The sequence below is a fragment of the Numida meleagris genome, chromosome 10 (assembly GCF_002078875.1).
Source record: "Numida meleagris isolate 19003 breed g44 Domestic line chromosome 10, NumMel1.0, whole genome shotgun sequence".
NCBI classification, from domain to species: Eukaryota; Metazoa; Chordata; class Aves; order Galliformes; family Numididae; genus Numida; species Numida meleagris.
Genome location: NC_034418.1, coordinates 11546777 through 11565372, shown reverse-complemented (window position 1 = coordinate 11565372; position 18596 = coordinate 11546777). Strand labels below are relative to the sequence as shown.

The 18596-nt window shown below is 37.5% G+C and overlaps 1 long non-coding RNA gene across 1 annotated transcript; it reads left to right on the top strand.

Annotated features, from left to right (window-relative positions):
• LOC110404362 lies at positions 575 to 17698 on the top strand. Its single transcript, XR_002442184.1, has 3 exons — positions 575 to 667; positions 16734 to 16838; positions 17367 to 17698. It is a non-coding gene; the product is annotated as an uncharacterized LOC110404362 (long non-coding RNA).

Below are 18596 nucleotides of genomic sequence, written 5' to 3'. Positions count from 1 at the left end.
CAGGACATCAATAAAGGAAGTGATGCAGACCAGTCTGCAGAATCTCAAGAATTTCTCTTGGATACAGAAATATATTTAAATAGAGTGGCACCAGCTGTATCCTGATGTGACATGGGGTGAGAAACTGAAAAAGAAAAGAAGTGAGAAAGCAAGTCAACTTCACTTTTAGTCTGACTGCAACATCTTCTAAACTAAACATATATATTCAGGGAGGGGAGAAAGCCCTTGAGTAAGTTCAGATTTCAAAGTATCCTTACTACATCTTATGAAGGAGCTCACCTACCAGAAGACAGACATACCCCAGAAACCTGAACACCACCTACTGCGTCTCCCCAGAGCTCTCCAGCATGGAGGTCCTCAGAGCTTGCCCTCCCTTTCAGCTGCACGACTCGCCAACAAAACGAAACACTTAGCACTCATTTTTTGATGGTTTAGTGAGCTGAATGCTTGGAAAACTGCTTTTAAGGTTATATCCCTATGACTAAAATGGCCCACACACACAACCTACACGTGATCATCCTGACCAAAACCAGTATTCCGAGTGCAACGGCATCATAATGGGTGAATACTGTATGCCACTGTCATCGGCTCTTCTCCAAGAGCCAGCCAGGGCTGATCCTATTCTTGCTTGAAGAGAACATTAAGCAACCGTTCCAGACCAAACAAGGTGAGTGTAACGAGCATTACAGTCCCACCCCAGCAGCACATCATCTCCTGAAGCCCATGGTCTCATCTGGCCCTTGCCTTCTCCTCTTGGTGATAATCAGTCACCTGATTTTGATAGAGCACGTGAATGTATCAGTCTTCTGAAAAAATTCAAGTACACGTGTGTACGTTTTGTCCTGGCTTCTTCATCTTCTCAGGAGGCTTTCTATACTGCACCTGAAGAGACTGGCACTTCTGGGCAGGTCATTAGAACTACTTATTTTTTCCCGGAGTATAATGATTTCTAATGAAGTCTCATCCAGGAATGAATCTGCTAAACATATAATCAATGCAATCTCGTATAATAAAATCCCAGAAGACATACATACTATTCACATACTATCTAGACTCTTAAAAACAGATTTTGCTTGGGCTCCCTTCAGAACAGCTGATGTGCTCATCTGATAAGCTCTTCCTTGTAAACAATACCGAAAACCAGTTATAACCACAATCACTAAAGATGTTTCTCCCCGATACTTTGCAAACTCTTTTTTCCTTCAGGCCATCCCACAGATTGGACAGCTGTCCACATGAAGACAAAGTGGCAGAACTAATAGCAGAGATCTGCTGTGATTTTTTTGTTTTTAACAGAAAAAAAAAATTACTAAAATTCAAAACAGGTAACTGAAAAAATTCAAAAATACAAAGCTCCAAGTAAAAATGTAAAGAAGAGTAAGAGGGAAGCTTCAGGTTTGAAACACCAATTCAAGCTGACAGAAGAATATCCATATTTAAGTATGGGAAAATGTTCTTGGTGCATTTCTTGGCATACATATGCAGTTTTTACATGTTATTTATTTTAAATTTATTTACTGTTTATAGATACAGTCTGACAGGTTTCTGACAACAGTCTATCAGTTTAATACAGTCAATAACAGGCTATTGTACCAATATATCTTTTCCCCTTCTCTATTCATCCTTCTAGAAACAACTGTCATTGATTTTGCTTACGCAGGAACTTTTTGTCCCAAAATCTCTGGAAGCTTTCAACTAATTAGCATTTATGGAAGCCAGTCTTGTTTCCGTAAATGATTTACAGATGTGCTCTGACTGTTGTTTTGTACCTGACGTACTTCCTTCCACCCAACCGTATTTGATGCATTTAAATAAAGACATGAAATTATATCACAAGGAATATGACTCAGCTATCAACCTTGTCACACATTCTAACACTGAAATTTTTGCACCGTTCCACATGGGTTAATTATATTTTTATTTTTTTTCCTCTAATGAATGCAGTTTTGAAATTAATGAAGAGAATAGATGCGTTTTTCATGCAGTGTGAAAGCAATTATCATTAGATCTAATAAACAGTTATCAACAATGGGACAATTAAAAGTTTACAGATAATGCTGGTTTCAAATGAATCTGTTTTAGCCTCGTATTTAAAAGGTTCCTCACTTCAAAAATATTATAATCAACCATTTCAATTCAAATTTAAAAAAAGACCACTGCAGTCTAGCAGGTCTAAAACCACATACAGGTTGCTGTTAGCTCTCCAGATTAGAAATGGCTGAAAAGAACTCAAACGCTCCAGACCAGAAAACTGTCTGGTTTCAAATCTCATCTAATCCTTTCTTGTACTCTGATTATCCAAATTACATTTGCTCGAGACTGCTCGAGACAACTGTTTTAACACCCAGTGCCTATGTTTGCAAAATCCAACCGAAACCTTGTCACATCCGTTAATCCTTTTAGAAAAAAATATTTTCTTAAACTACAGAGGAGTGCGTTTCATTATTTTTTATTACCAAAATTCAAAAATGTCATCATCACCACCTCATTTCTCATTATATCTCATTATAGCAAAAAAGACTTCTACAGTACAAACCTTTGTTGTGTTACCTACAATAGCTGATCTACTCAATGGGATCAGTTTAAAGCCACCACCTCTGTCCTATCACAAGGTGCCCTTGTAAGAAGTCCCTCTCCAGATTTCCATGACAAGGCTGTTGTGCAGGACAGCATAAAACACTCTGCAGAAGTCCATGTAAATGGCGCCAGTTCACATTCAAAGACACCTACGTTTGAATATCCACTACATGGTTTGTGCCTCACATTCAATTCTTGCTGTTTGATGGGTACAGATCATTTTGGTGAAAACAGTCATGATTATACTCTTTTTAAAACACCCACTGCATTTATCAAGGTATCTTCCCTCTGCTTGAACCAAGAAACCCTGGACTACAATGAAAGTAAACATTCATCACCAGTAAAGTCAGTGACTTACATTGAGGCAACAACCACGGTATGCAGGGTAGGAAACATCCAGATGTAACAACAGGCAGCCAGTAGCACCACTTGTTAATAAATCATACATCTTGTTTCCTGCACTGCAACTGGAAATAATGTATTCTGAAGTTATACCTGCAGTCTCAAATAAATATTTATGAAGGAAAGTTAAGAAAATAATACATCATCAGTTTGAAAGTGCTTTTATACCAATTACTTATCCCATTAACCTCTGGTAATTTATAACAAGCTGTCATATCATTAACACAAGAAGTCAATAATTGCTGTCACTACATTTTCAACCCTATGTTCACATTGTTCTCCTACTTCAGGAAGAGACACGATTAATGAAGCTTCTGCTCAGGCAGTAATACTTATATGTACTTTATCTTTCTGCAAATACTAAGTTTGTTTGATCACAGTACATGTTAAGTTTTCTTTATTTTGCATCCGCTTCAGGAAGAACCAGGATGTCTATACAAGGGAAGTTATTTCATTTCGTGGCGTAATGGGAAAGGATAATAAGAATCAAGCGCTTGCCAAGATCCTTTTAAATTAGCATTTTCTTCATATATCTGTTTTCTGTCAAAACAAACCTTCTTTCAAAAACAAAGCCAGCTCTCTTCACTGTAGAAATAACCTTCACAATGCAAATCAATTCACTTTCCCAACCTTGCAAACAAATGCTTCCAGAAGCAACAAATACAGAGAGAATCTTACTGCCAGCTTCCCTGCTCCTCGCAGAGAGCTAGAGGATTCATCTCCTAGAACTCTAAATAGCTGGAACAAAACCATCAGAAACAATGCAGCCAGCCAACGTTGAGAGCTTTTGAAAGCCAAGGTGGCATCAGCTTTCCAGCTCAAACCATTCAATAGTTACTTTTAAATGAACAGAAAAATTACAAGACAGTCAAAGCTTCGCGTTGTTTTACCGTGCCAGCAAGAAAGGGAAAGAAATTGGGAGAATTTACAAAAAATAGAGAGTGCTAAATAAATACTGAGCTTTCCTTGCTACAGCACTCTCACTGTTCTTTCAGAAGCTGAATTTATAGCTGTCAGAGGCAGTTTAACTGAGAGACAGCTTTGTTTTTCATAAAGATGTCTTTACTCTTTTCTTTTTTGGGGGGAAGGTGTATTTTATGTTGTTATTAAATTCAGACTCACTGCTCCCATGGAATAATGCACAAAATTAAAATTCTTTTCTATCATTGTTAATTAATAACCTTGCCATAAAACAACTGATGTCAAGGCTCTAGGCACTGAAAGAACAAGTACTTAATAGAAGAATTTACATATTAGAGTAAATTCAGAGTGCATCATCATGCTTTGTTGCAAAGGATTAGACATGGAAAAAAGAACCAAATCCATCAATGTCATGAACTACACCAACAACGGGAAGAACAAGGCATACAAATACATGCTCATATACTATGTTAACTATTTGATCATCTTTTATGCAACAAGGTCAGTTCAAAACCAAGAGTACTCATAGTACTAGTACTATTCCCTCTTTACTAGGTCATGTAATATTCAGAAATACTCCATACACGCACACAACTGTTAGATTGAATGCCCATATGGTCTAACACTGCAGACAGCCACAGTAAACAAATTCTGTTTTGAAGTCTACAAGAGACTTTTGCAATGCAGGTGCTGATTAAATGAAGATCTATGGAGGAAAGGAACATCACCTGCATCTCTATTTTGCAACTATTGTTTCTTCAGATACCTTCTTCTATGTTTTCTTTCAAACTTAGAAGAAATACTAATCTTAACTGGCATAATATTAAAAAAAATAAACACATAACTAGTAGTTCAACATCACTAAGAGTCCTAATCTTATGTATACATTTAGAGAGAGGAAGTGTGTACACACACATCACAGAGAATCCTTTCCTAAAGCGTGAATTATAGTGTCTTGAAATTGAGGATTTCTGGCACAGAGTTTATAAATAAATCACATTTACATTCAAAAAGTACATTATTAGACTATTCAAAATACCTGTGACATTTCTGCAGACATATTAATGAAATACTCCAGAGACCATGCTTTATGTTACATTCATCTCTGCAGAGAAAATCCTACATGAACACAATACAAATACTTTTTCACACAGCAAAGATGTAAAAAAAGCAATGCTTATTAAATGCAGAGAGTGTTTTGTTCATTTGCTTTCAAAACTGTCTTCTGAACATCTGTATTTATTTCAGCAACATTTTATATCCCACTGTGAGTAGTCTGTATGTTACTGTTTATCCAAAGGTAATGCTCAAAAACTTTTGATCGTTGTTTTAGGGCCTTAGAGTAGCCAAACAAAAGCCTGCCCTAGGGTGCTAGAGATGGTTCAGGGAAGATAGAAGAATGGCACTGATTCACTGCAAGGCATAAATTCAACCTCAAACCTTTGTCAAAACCAAGCTGTGCTCCTGGACAAGAAGCAAAGCATGCTTACAGGTCAAAAACCATTCAGCCCGATTCATCTTGCTAAGTGCTGTAGTAAAATGTTCCCTCCTGCTGAGCTAAGATCCAAGAGGCAGAGCAGCAAGCAGAAAAAGAAGCCCCGGTTGGCCTGCCTACACTAGTACAGGTGGAGGATTTCAAACAGCTCCTATTCCCAAACAGAAATTGCAGCTTAATCTCATGTTTGAGGCACGCGCTTCCATACGATCGCAGAGGAGTAGTTACTGCTGGCCCCACAGATGTGAGAGTCAAACAAGCGTTGAGCGCTGGAGGACACGCAGCACCACACGCCGCGCATGCAGTGTTCTGGTCAAGGAATCACATGCAGTGCTTGCTCCCTGCTCACTAAGCAGAGCACAGCAGGCCTCTGACTCCTGCTGCCAAGCAGCCCAGCTCCCTTACAAAGCACCCTCTATAAACAGCAAGCAGACATGGGTCAAACGTGGCCTTGCATTTTCACAGAGAATTGCACGTGGAAATTTGTTCATAGAGCAGCTCTCATCCTATTTTCTGATCACTTTTGGACAAGGCACAATCTGTAGCATGCTTCCTGCTGCACCAGGGGAGGGGGCACTACCTTCACTAACAGTACCAACACAGCGCAGATCGCACGGTGCCTTTCATTTCAAAGTACATGCAAAGAAGTTTGAGGCAATCAATTCGTGCTCAATTTTTAATATAAAAAAATAACATCTCTAAACTTCTTTCCACTGTCTACAAGAATAGCACATGACATTTTCAGTAGGTGTGGAAGAAACATTAAGTATCACAAACTGTTCCCCCCCGCCAGCTCCATGGGAATCCAAACAGTGTTCATAAAGTGGCCCTGAGTCAAAGCTCCATAGGATGCTGAGTTGATGCCTCCCTTGAGACCGGAAATGAAAGAGAGGGAGGAGTTTTTAAAGTTTAAATTATTTTTTCATACTAGAATATAATTAACATAAAGATGCTTAAACATCAGAAAAGTCAAATTCTCTAAACTTTAAAATGACACAAAATATCCAGATTTCAAAATCACTGTAATACATACGTCAAGAAAGAAAAATCCCAGAAATGACGTGCGTAGTCATTCCATAAATCAGCACAACAGAAAAACCTCTTGTACTCACTAGAGCCTTTCAACCCTTTGTTTTCTCCCAGACACTCAGGATTAGCGTGTCCACCTACACATTGTGCTTTACACCACACATGCAGTGCCACAGGACTTTTGCTTTGCTTTTTTAGGTTTACAAAGCAGAACAGCATTTACATTTGTACTTGCCAGTTATTACTATCTGATATGAAATAGCCCCCAGGCTCAAGCTGCCAGTTTTCCTCCCCCAGCCATCTACCACAGTCTCATACTGTTAAACCCACTTCAGAAGATCCTACATTTGTGGACAGCTATATACACATACAAATATGTATACATAAAATAGCTGTGCCTCTGCAAAAGGAAGAAGTTACTTGGCCACGCAGAGGTAAAATAATCACGTCAGAAGTTTGATAAAGAGGAGTGCCTATTTCTGTACACAGGGCACAGCTACAATGAAAGCCCACATTTCCTGTGCAGAATGATAGCTTCCTTTAATACAGCCCAGCTCCAGTTTTTAATAGGAAACTGTTATAGTTGTTAACCTCTAGGTCATCTAACATATATAGAATCCATAAACTGCTTTCTAAAATAATAAAATCATGCCTGTACAGGATGCATACTCAACATATGCAACACTATGATATAAAATAACCGCCACTTAGAAAGGCTCACTTTATTTCACCCTACTATTAATTACTTGATAACTGTAAATATTTAGTAATTTACTTTAGGGTAACAAAACAAAGCCTGCAAGACCACTGAGAGAGGTGTTTCCTTCTAGCTCTATCAGGTAAAAATCTACTTGTCGAATGAAAATGATTTGCTTTTTCTTCTTTTTTTTTTGTAGCCATTTCCATGTGGAAAGTCACAGTATGTGAATTATCTTGAAAAGAGGCTGTCATCTTACATTTATGGAAAAGGAATAAATCTCAAGCTTAAACAGAACTAGAATAATAACTTCCTTTATATTCTTTCAGCATAGCCTTAACAGCAAACACAAATCATCCCAGTGATATTTAAAAAAATCAAACTGAAATAAAGGAGTGTGCGGTATAGTCATTTTATAGTTGAGAGGCCTGCACTGTTCCTTGAAAATGCGATTACCTAAGTTCAACAAGTGAGCAGAAAGTCAGTTAAACAAAGACAGCTGTCCCTCCAAGTAACACTTGCTCAACTAGACACAACTACTACAAATGCTATTTTTATGCCTCCAAGGAACAATGTGAGCACAATGGAGCAAAGGCATCAGATTTGCAGCACAATCACATCAAGTAGGGTTCCAGAACAATTCAGGACTTGGCATCTATTAAAGATACTAATTTATATATAAAGAACACGATACAAAGCACTTCTACAAGGCTACATCAAATTGAACCCAAACAGCAGAAACCTCATTTCACTGATGTCCACATGACAGAACCACACTTCACAGAGTCAGCATCCGTCCTACAACACAGCTCCATCCCTTAAAGAGTGGCTACGGCTTTGGAAGGCTCAGGAGGCCCAGTGCTTCTTCACAGCACTTACGGCTCCAGAATAGGTCAAGTACAGTAGCAACTCTTCCAGAAGGAGCTTGCTCCAGCTGTCCTGTAAGCACAATATTTCTTTTAATACTACTATCAGGAACAAGTCTTCATCACCAGGAAACTAAAAAGCTATCATATGCAAAACTACACGTAATCAGATGTTTGCCCAGCACTGAGGTCTCCCTGATCTTCAGGCTGAGCACAGCCTCTGGACATGTGTTTGGGATAAAAGGGAGACAACTCAAATTCCCTGACTGATGTTTCTTTTGCAGGCATGCTAGCAAGGCTTTTGGTCCAAGCAATGTCAGAGCTATAGAATTGACAAATAATTGTTGACAAACTCTACTGTGCACTTCATAATTCTACATTGAGGGCTTAAGAGAAACTAAACCAAATGTTCATCCTGGAACAGAATTCAGGATCACAAACTCCTTCTGATAATAAACACATAATGAAAAGTCACCTGGTAACTTAAAAGCTATGCCACCTTTAAGCCATCCTACAGTGACGGGATGGTATACACAGCACCAATTCTAAAAAATGCCATTTTTGAAGTATTTTCAAATGAACACTTACTGCCACTTTAAAGATTACACATGGAAGTATTCTCACTCAGTGATTTCCCATGCACAGAGAGAATTTGCATTGCTTGAGGTGATTTCCACTTTGAAGAACTTTTAAATCACAGAGGAGCTGTCCCTTACAAAGATTTTTACATCTCTGGGTAACTGCTTTCCCTTTGAGAGTTTTCTTGTTATTGTGTAATTCCCCTTTTGAAGATTTGCATATTGATGAAGAAGTGCCTTTGAAGATTTTCACATTGTTGGGAGAGAAGCAGCCCTTTGAAAAACGTTCACATCATGGAAGATCTACCTTCAGAATAGCGTGCATCAACAGGCTATTACCCTCCCAACAAAAAGTTTCATTGCTGTATTAATTCAGTGAGATAACTCCTCTGTTATTATTGTGCATAAGTCTCTCACTATGTAAAGCTCTTGGAAAATACATTATAAAAAAATAAGTTATTTTTGTCTCCAGAAGTTATAGCCAGAATTAACAAATGAGAAACAGCTGATAAAAATATTACAAACTCTTATAAGCAAATCAAATAACCCGTCTCATTTGTGTAACTGCACTGCAGGATGAGAAGAAATGTCTCAAGTACAAAAGACACAAGGCCAACCAGCTGTTGGAGTCACACAGGCTAGGAACCGGAGATTTTGGGCTCTGGTCCTTCAGGACATCAGCATCTGCCACATCTGCTCAAGTTTTGTCTTAAAATCACCAAGTTTTATTTAAATGTTTGCATTTTACTTATACCAAATCATTCTATAACATCAGGTTGTAATGTCCATCTAACAGAGTATTTGGCAAGCTTAACTGAATAACCAAATAACCACTAGCACTTCTAGGATGAAGAATATCAGAAGAGCTTTTTTTAATACTTCAACATTTAGCTAATATACTTCACACAGCAGTTAGAAGTGCCACCTTGTTTCACATGAAGGCAAAAAAAATGTTTCTTCATTCAGGAAACTTTTTTTTCCCCCAAAAAACTGATGCAGAATTCTGAAGCTTTTTTTTTTTTTTAAGCATTACAAAATTCCCTAGAAATTTCAAAGAGATTCATTCTCCCCACAGAGTAAATTGTGCTACAGTGTGAATGCATTACACAGGCTGATCTTAGTGATGCTTGAAATAAGGCAAGTCAAAGAGAGCTCCTCTGAGGAATCCTCACATATCGTGATGTCAGAAAAGCACAGATGATGTCAGAGAGTTGTATTTTCAAAGCCTTCTAAAAAAATGAGGATGTTTTCATTATCAGAAATTAGATGCTCACAGTCATTACATGGTGTTCGGTACTGAGAACTTAAAAGCAGTTTCTCTCTGCTTCCACATCTCCTGAAGTAGCAAAGAACGCTTCAATGTAATAGAAGGAAAACTTTTCTCACAAGATTTCCTCCTGGGTTACTTTCATATTGTTATACCTCTAGAACATTTGACAGACCCAAAGGGAAAAAAAATGTAAAGATATAAAATTATGAAAACTATTTTGGAAACGAGCAAGTTAACTCTCAAAACTCTGCAGTTGGCTTTGTGAGCGGGGAGCAAGGATGAAAGCATACTGGTGCAGGACTGCAGAGGGGAAGCAATGTTGGAGGGGAAATAATTTCATTATGTAAAGGAGAGATTGGAGAAGTTTCATCTATTGTCTTAGCAGAGAACAAGGATCACAATGTCAACTGCAGCAAATATACTGGGCACATTTTTTTCACAGTGATTTTCTATAAATTATCATCAGGTGTAAGGAAATTAATTGCTGTAGAAAATAACATTATTTTCGTGTGAGTGCTTATGAGATCACTTTGGTACCATAAACACAAGCTTTACATTCAATAATATTTCCTGAAGGCCTCTGAAGACTTCCTATTGCAATGCAAAGGAAGTTGCTCTAACAGAGCAAGACAGAAACTAGCATCAACAATCTCCACTCATTAGCAGGAAGCTGTTAATGGTTTGTGGTGATTAATCATATTAAGTAACTATTGACCTACCGCAATTAAAAAATATTCAGTGTTCTGTTCCAGAAAGCTGTAAGTAGGTATTTCCTTTATTCTCAAACAATCCATTTTACTTTTTATGCAATGCATTTGACCTTAATTTGTTAGTATTATAGAACTATGGAATCATTAAGGTTGGAAAAAACCTCTAAGATCATCTAGTTCAATCATCCACCTACCACCCACGCTGACCACTAAACTGTGTTCTTCTGTGTCACATCTGCATGTTTCTTGCACACCTCCAGGGACAGTGACTCCAGCACCTCCCTGGTCAAGAGAAGAAGATTTTCCTAACAACCAACCTGAACCTTCCCTGGCACAACTTGAGGCCATTCCCTCTCATCCTATCACCCCAAATGCATGCCAGTTTACTTACCTATCATTATTTGAAGATTTTTTTTTACCCCTAAGTCAGTCACAATCTTGAAACTCTCCTTGACATGCACCTGTGTCTTTTAATCTCTTTTCTGTAGCACTGTGGATTACCAGCTCCCACCACCTCTCAATCTGAATTATTCTATTTCACTTCTATTTCACTTCTATTTCTGAATATCACAAAATGGAAAACCACCCCACATCAGTTTCAACTGGCTTGAACCAAACGTAATTTCTGAAAATAAATAAGAGTTTGTAACACAGTCTGAAAACAAGGCTAAACACATGGCAACCTCCTGGAAATATTTATCCTAAGTTTTCCTTAGTCAGATCCATCAGTCATTTACATAGTACTTTTCTATGTTTTTCTAACAACAAAAGATTTGTTCCATTACATTTTCCCCGCTATTGTAGGTAACATCATAACCAAAGTAAAAAAAAGAAAAAGAAAAAGACCCACACCAAACAAACAAAACAAAAGCCAACAGGCAAAGCTGATAAGAAAGGCTTTTCATGGTCTTGGTAATGTAATGTGATCACCATTCCCCAGTTACATTCAATCATTTCATACCGTTTTCCTACCTGAGAAGAAAAGAGATTTTGTACTCAGTCCCCTAATGAAACACTCACTTTATACCACCCAGACAAATCCAAACTATTACTTCTAGTGCAGCAACATCTTACGTACAACACTGTTCATAGCACTTCTGTCTGCTACTTCAGACCAAACCAATCCTTCCAGAAATAGATTGCTTTTCAATAAACTGTAGTTGCACTGTGACCTCTGAGGATAGCGAGCACATCTCATTTCCCTAGAGATAAAGCACCACAGCTGTTTCTAGCATTAAATACCAGAGCCTCAAAAGTTTACTAGTTCATGCTCTAAACTTCAGTTCAGCATTTAAATTGCAACAGCTTCAAAAGTAACTCCCCCTCACAGAAGTTCACGATAAGATCTTATGGCTCTTAATTGCCATTAGTCACTTTTACCTTGGCAACAGAATGTATCCCTTGCATCAGGTGCCAGAAAGCCTTCAATAGGTGAAACTAAGCTTCACTCACTCCAGCAACGCTTGCAATGGTTTATCTGTTGTGGTTTTTTTGTTTGTTTGTTTTCTATCCTCCTTTTAAAAATGTGTAACCTCATGATGCCCTTGATATTTTGGACAGCTTTCTATATGTGCGTTTGACGAGAGATGCTCCAGATACATCAGCTGCTTTGATTTAGGTATTGTTGAAGAGAATGTTTCACACAAGCAAAACCCTGGAAACATTTAAGATTTGTTATTCTAGATCAGTCTGGAGATTTTGTCATAACTTTCATAGTTCTCCTCTGATACCCAGTGCAAAACCACAACTTTGTGTGTTTTTATTAGCTTTGAGTGAAACATTTTCCAGGAACATTTATTAGGGTCACAGTGAGGGGCCCTAAAGGGATATTGGATTCACTGAGAGCAAACTGCCCCACTGCTGGGGACAAGGAAAACTGAGGTTTCTCAGGTTTTTGTCCATTCTACAACAAACAACTGAACTGGGAGTATGCAACATCCTCTGTTGTAACTGCACAAGTTTGACTGCTAGATGTCGACAACTCTGTAATATGTTTCACAAAAACATGTTTATCATGAAATCTTTTCGATCTTTGACTAAAGTAACCCAAACAAACTTCATGGAAGACATTAGTACCAACAGATGTTCAAGCAAACTGAAATTAGACAGGAACACTGCAAGACCGGTCCCTTAGCTTGCCTGTAAACACATCTGTTCAGAATAAATATATATTAATTATTTTCACCTTGTCCTTACCCTTTAAGCAATATAATGCAATGCAAGTAATCAAATATTTACATACCCAGCTCTTCCTCACACAACTACCTAAAGAGGATAAAAGAGATTACGAGGTATACCTGCACATTCATTCAGCATTTACTGAGCTTACATGCCAGTAAGAAATTCAAATATTTAAACTTAAACTAGAGTTTTGTGCTGGCAATTCATACAAATTGTGGGACTTCAATTTGAGTTTGTTTAGCTAATGGAGAACAACATCTAACCTTTCAGCTGTCTTATTCTGAGACAAAATCATTCTGAAAATATGGTCAAAGCAATGAATTGCCTCCTTCTCTGAAAGGAAGGTTATTTACGTTACTTGGGGCTGAGGCACAGCTTAACAAACTATTACAGAAAGGTTTCTTCAATTTTAAATTAAATGTCAAGCATAGTTATACAGTGGTGAAGTACCCTCAGCTGTCTGAGGAAAGTGCAACATATCGCATGCAAAATATACAGAGATAAGCAGGAAAAAAACAACCAACTAGGAAACCCTAACTGCAGAAGAAACTATCCCAGAAGAGGTACAGAGAAGCATTGCAGAGAAGTGATACGGCCTGTATGGATCAAGAAGGCCTATCCTGGCAAGAAAGGCAGAGAAGACCTGAACTCACACGAGTTTGCACAGGAATGGAATTAGGAACAAGAACGAGCAAGAACCTTTGAATTTGTGTTGTAAATTTGTGTTACAGACCTATCTGGACTCCAAGTTAGACATATCTGGACTCCAATATGTCATGTCCAAGTAATGGCCATCACGGTCACCAGTGCCACAGAAAACATAGTTCTTCAGTTAACACAGAAAACTCAGTACAACAGATACTACTTCGACATAGTGGGAATTGGCATATTTGAGCTCCGAGGTGGCATTCAGAGCTCAAATGCCATTTCTTAATTCTTTTTTGCATGTATGCACCACTAAGTGGTCATAAGATTCAAGTAATATTCAATGGAGGATTTTCACAATATCTAACTCTACTATTTATGCTATATATATATGTATAAAAATATTTTATACAATGATAATCTTAATAATAAGTGAAAGCCAAAGTAAAAATATATATATATATATAGTCATTCTCCAGTCTTGTTTCAGCAAGTAAAATGCAGGATTTAATCAACCTACCAAATAAAAATGGAAGTTTCATGTAGTCCTGACTGATCTGCACAGACTTCATAGTCTCTACAGAGCAGTTTAAATCTTGAAGCATATGGCTTTCGCAGCTTCAGTTCATTTGGGCCTCTTTACTAGGAAAACATTTAAAACGCCTGACATACTACTGAAGTTATTGATAACCAATTTTTTCAAAAAGCAGATTTTTTGAAATTAATTAAGAACTTGACAATAGGTTTTATAATCTTCATAAACTCTTTCAGGCTCTAACACTGAGAATTTCATTTACCAAAGTTACTGATGACAAATTACTGCAATCTCACCTTTGTCTGACAAATTACTGCTCATGTGAAGTGAACTCTCATCCAGGTGCTGATCTGTTGCTTATTCAATCACTATAGTTCCTAGAGTGTAGTAGTTATGAACATTTTTATTCTCAAGCCTGAGTTAGCTATCAATTTTCTGAAGCAAAGGTAATAGCAAGAAAGTTATTTTAACCAAGACTAAAGACTGAGCTAAAGTCAACCACAGGTTGATTTCCTACTCGCTGGAAGGTGTATCTTCCTACTGTACATCAAAGACAAGACCTGGAATAGATGCAAAGCAATTTTTGAGAAACATTTGAGTAATTATTTCTGACACAATCAGACAGTATAACTGATAACAAAGAGGTACAGAGAGACTAAACATGGATATTCTTACAGAGAATCCATATCCAAAAGCGTTATATTTAAAACTAATCAAAGTACTAAAATCAAGCAAATACATTTGAAAGCCAATCTACCTTTATTCCAAAATGCTGCCAGGAAATCTTCTGCGTTTCTTTTAACAGCATACCATATTTTTTTCTCCTGGTGAGGTGGAATCATTTACATAGGAAAACTGTGATGCCTCAGATAATAACAGGAGTTTGGTACAAAGGGTACATGAAGCACCATGTAAATATTTCAGTATCAAAATATTTTAAAATTGTTGCTGAAGTATCAGCCATCACCCACTAGCATCGTTCATACGCTGTTTACTTCAAGAGATAGCACCATGCATCATAAAGAAATATTAAATCAACGCGTCACTGTTTAGCAGGTGATCACCCTGCTGGATTTACTTTCTTTCAGATTAACAATAAAATTGTTTGCTAATAATACTAAAAGAAAAAGTAAGAAAGTTCTTCCAAAAGAAGTTCGTACTCATTCCTAATCAAGTTCTGTTTCACATTGTTGTACAATACTTGGCTTCATTCCACTTGTTCTACTATTCTTTATTTCCTAAATTCTTCCACAGTGTTGGTTGTCAGCCAGTCAGGTTATGAACACATCAACAGTTTGCAGAAAGTATCTCCATTAGCTCACTCTCTTCCCCACAAGCAGGTGAAGAGATGTAACAAACTGCTCTGAAACACTGCAACTTAAATCCAAATATTGTATCTGCTTTCTTTAAAAGAAAAAAGTCAATATAATGATTTTCCTTGAAGCAAATAGAGCCCAGCCAGTTAGGGGATAACGATGTTACCCTTTTTAAGTTAACACCATTCAGCAACTCCCTCCCTGATAATTTCTGGATGCTGCAGTGTCTTTTATATTTACTTATATACTTAATCCTATATTATCCAACAGGCTTAGATGAAGCTAGCATGATTTCAGAGGGAAATGCAGGCCTTCTCTTAAAGACCCACTGCGGTAAACAAGATCAATAACTTCTCACTTCTTACAAGACCTCATGACAGAGCACATTGCAGTCAGGCACTATTTACACATGAAGCAATGACCAAATCTATGACGACTCCAAATATATTAACAGTCCTGTCAGTAATGTACGCATCCACTGCACAGTTCCAATGGAACATGAACACGCAGCATGTCAGCCCCGCATACGATGATTTTCTCTACCGAGGAGAGAAAGAAAAAAAGTAGTAAAAAGAGACTTGAAAATTAAGAATTTCAAAAAACAGCAACAAAACAGCAGTTCAAGCCTAAGTGTATAGTAAGCAAGGAAAGCTCTTTATTCTTTCCCCCATAAACCTGTAGTGAATTAAAGCTTTTATTAGAGCTTTTTTTTGTACTGGAAAGATAACATTTTATAGCTTTATTACTTAGCTGTGTATTTGAAATTGTAGAGCACAGACTGGTCTCAAGCTGCAAGAAAGTTGTTTTGTTGTATGTACAGGTTCTCAAGGTTTATTTTTTTCCCTCTTTAAGAAATCACAAAACCACATGCAAACAAAGAAATCCACAATATTTATTCTGCCCCAAGGATGTCTTTTGTAGACAGTAAAAAGGGAGAACCTCTTTCCTTAGGAAGAGGAGAAAACTTGGAAGCACATGCTTAGATTTGCTAAGGACATACTTGAGTGTTGCCTGTAGTAAATTACACAATGCGAAGGCATAAAAGAGAGGTTCATAGGAAAAGAAGAAAATTGACAATGAAATTAACTAGGAATATAATTATTCCTGTAACTATTCTTTAACATACTTTAATACCACAATGTGAAGAAAAACTTTTTTCTAAAGATTTTCCTCTAGAGGAAATTTAAAATGGTTTATAACTGTGCTATTAAGAAAAAATTAAATTTAAAGTTAGATTTAATACACACAGGTACATCAAACATTGAGAATTTGCTACTACTGCGCATGTAATGTTTGAAATTATTTTATTATTGATCCAGTGGTCAATAAAAACATCTTTACTATGCATTTCCTGCCTGGAAAATATAAGCTACTTGGCAACCATAGCATGTTTGGAAGCAAACAATTAGAAATTAAGAACATAAAATGTACATAATCAAGTTTCTTGTTTATTTGTTTCATTTAAAAGTTCTCAATGAGGCAGGTTTGTTTGTTTTGTATTTAATTTACAGCCTGCCAGCTCATTGAAGACAGTCTTTGATTCTAAGGACCCCGTTCCTATTACCACTATCCTGCTCATCCCCATAACACATCTGGACAGTACTTCTGCTGAAAAAGTTAAGCGACTGTAGGAACTGATTACAATGCCCTAGCTTTAAATAGGTGTATACCACTTTCAGAAGGCAGTTGACATTTCATTTTTTTGGTATGACATATCATTACAGTGTTACATCTAGGTTAAAATTCTAGCACGCTGCTGAAAATCTTAAGTCGTGTACTGAAAAGCCACCATCATTACTGATAATGGTCTTCCTAGCTGCAAATTTTGGTGGATGGCACAAATTAGTTTGCTGGGAGAAAATCTTCTCTAATAATAACGAAGTTAACAGCAAACGATAGATGATAAGCCAAAAACTAATAGAAGTATAACCAAAAAATGAGTCAGGAAGGCATATCCCCCTTCCTGCCACTCAGAAGAAATTCTACAGACAATCCAAAATAATAAGTAGGAGATTTCTTATTTCTAAGCGTTGCCTGTGAAAAAGTACTTCATAATTTGTAGCATTGTTTATAAGCTGTATTGTTCCAGCTGCATACCTTACTTTTCTATGGGGGCACAAACTTAATTGTTTTTTGCTTTCCAGCACAATCGTGTGAAGCTTAGCCCTTTACAGAATGGTGTAGTGACAATTCTTGTGCAAGGAATACAAACAACTGCTTGTCACGACCAATACACTCAGCAAAAGCACTGCTGGAAGAACGTGGTATGATAAACGTCTACAAGAAGATTCAGCTTACAGGAGATAACAGCAAAGTGCTGCCCTTGCCCAGAAAAGGCAGGCCAGTTTCATTTGTGGGCTGAGCGATGATACAGAATATGCCCAGCTCAGCAGAAAATAATATTTACACAACGCATAAAGTCTGCATTGTAGCCAAGAACACCACAGTGCAATAAAACTTATGGACATTTTTCACCCTGGAAAATGTGGTCAAGCAATGATTTCATCTTTAGTACAAAGTAGGGCTGACATCCACTCATCTGCAAACGTATTAGTTTCAAAATAACATGTACAAAAAAATTGTTCCATCTTCCCTTAAAATCTGCGACTTTCTTCTTGAAATGAAAGAGAAAATAATGATCTGGAGTATCTTAAGATGCCAAATTGCCAATACAATCCTGACTGGGCTGAACATTAGCGCTTATTACTTCCATGGAGAGAATGATCAATTTAAGCAACTTTATCTCTAACAAACAGGTTCAAAGAATAATTTATTTGATAGAGGTTTCCTTAGTCTTGAAAAGGTATTTTAAAATAATAATAGTAGTAATTTGCAGACACACAGCAAAAAACGTTCTAACCTCTCCCTTTGACATTCTACTCCAATATTTTTTTCTTACTAATTGCCTACATTTAAGTAACCTTAAATGTACTGCAAACTAAGGCTGTTCTACGTTAACAATCAGCTCTTTAAACATCAGAAAAGCACGCATGTTCCAGGGAAACATCACACATATTTTGATACACGCAGAGCCATATAAAATGGTTCTGTCACTTGTTTACAGAGCAAGCGAAAGCATAATTCTGAAGTTCTCAAAGAAGGGTTGGACAACTGGTAGCCTGCAGGAGGCACGCAGCATTACAAGCAGCACATCCAGGCACTCTGCTCCAAGCTGCGGATAGGATGGCCCCACTTCAACCCTCACATCACACCAATAACTCACTGTCCCTTAGCTAGAGACACCACACTTTGAGTCACTCGCCTTCGTGCATCCTCCACTGTTAAATCACTGACGTTATGGCTTTTCTATGCTCTGCTTAGCATGACACTTGCGCAGGAGGAAGCTTGTTCTTCTCAGTGCACAGGCAGGTGGC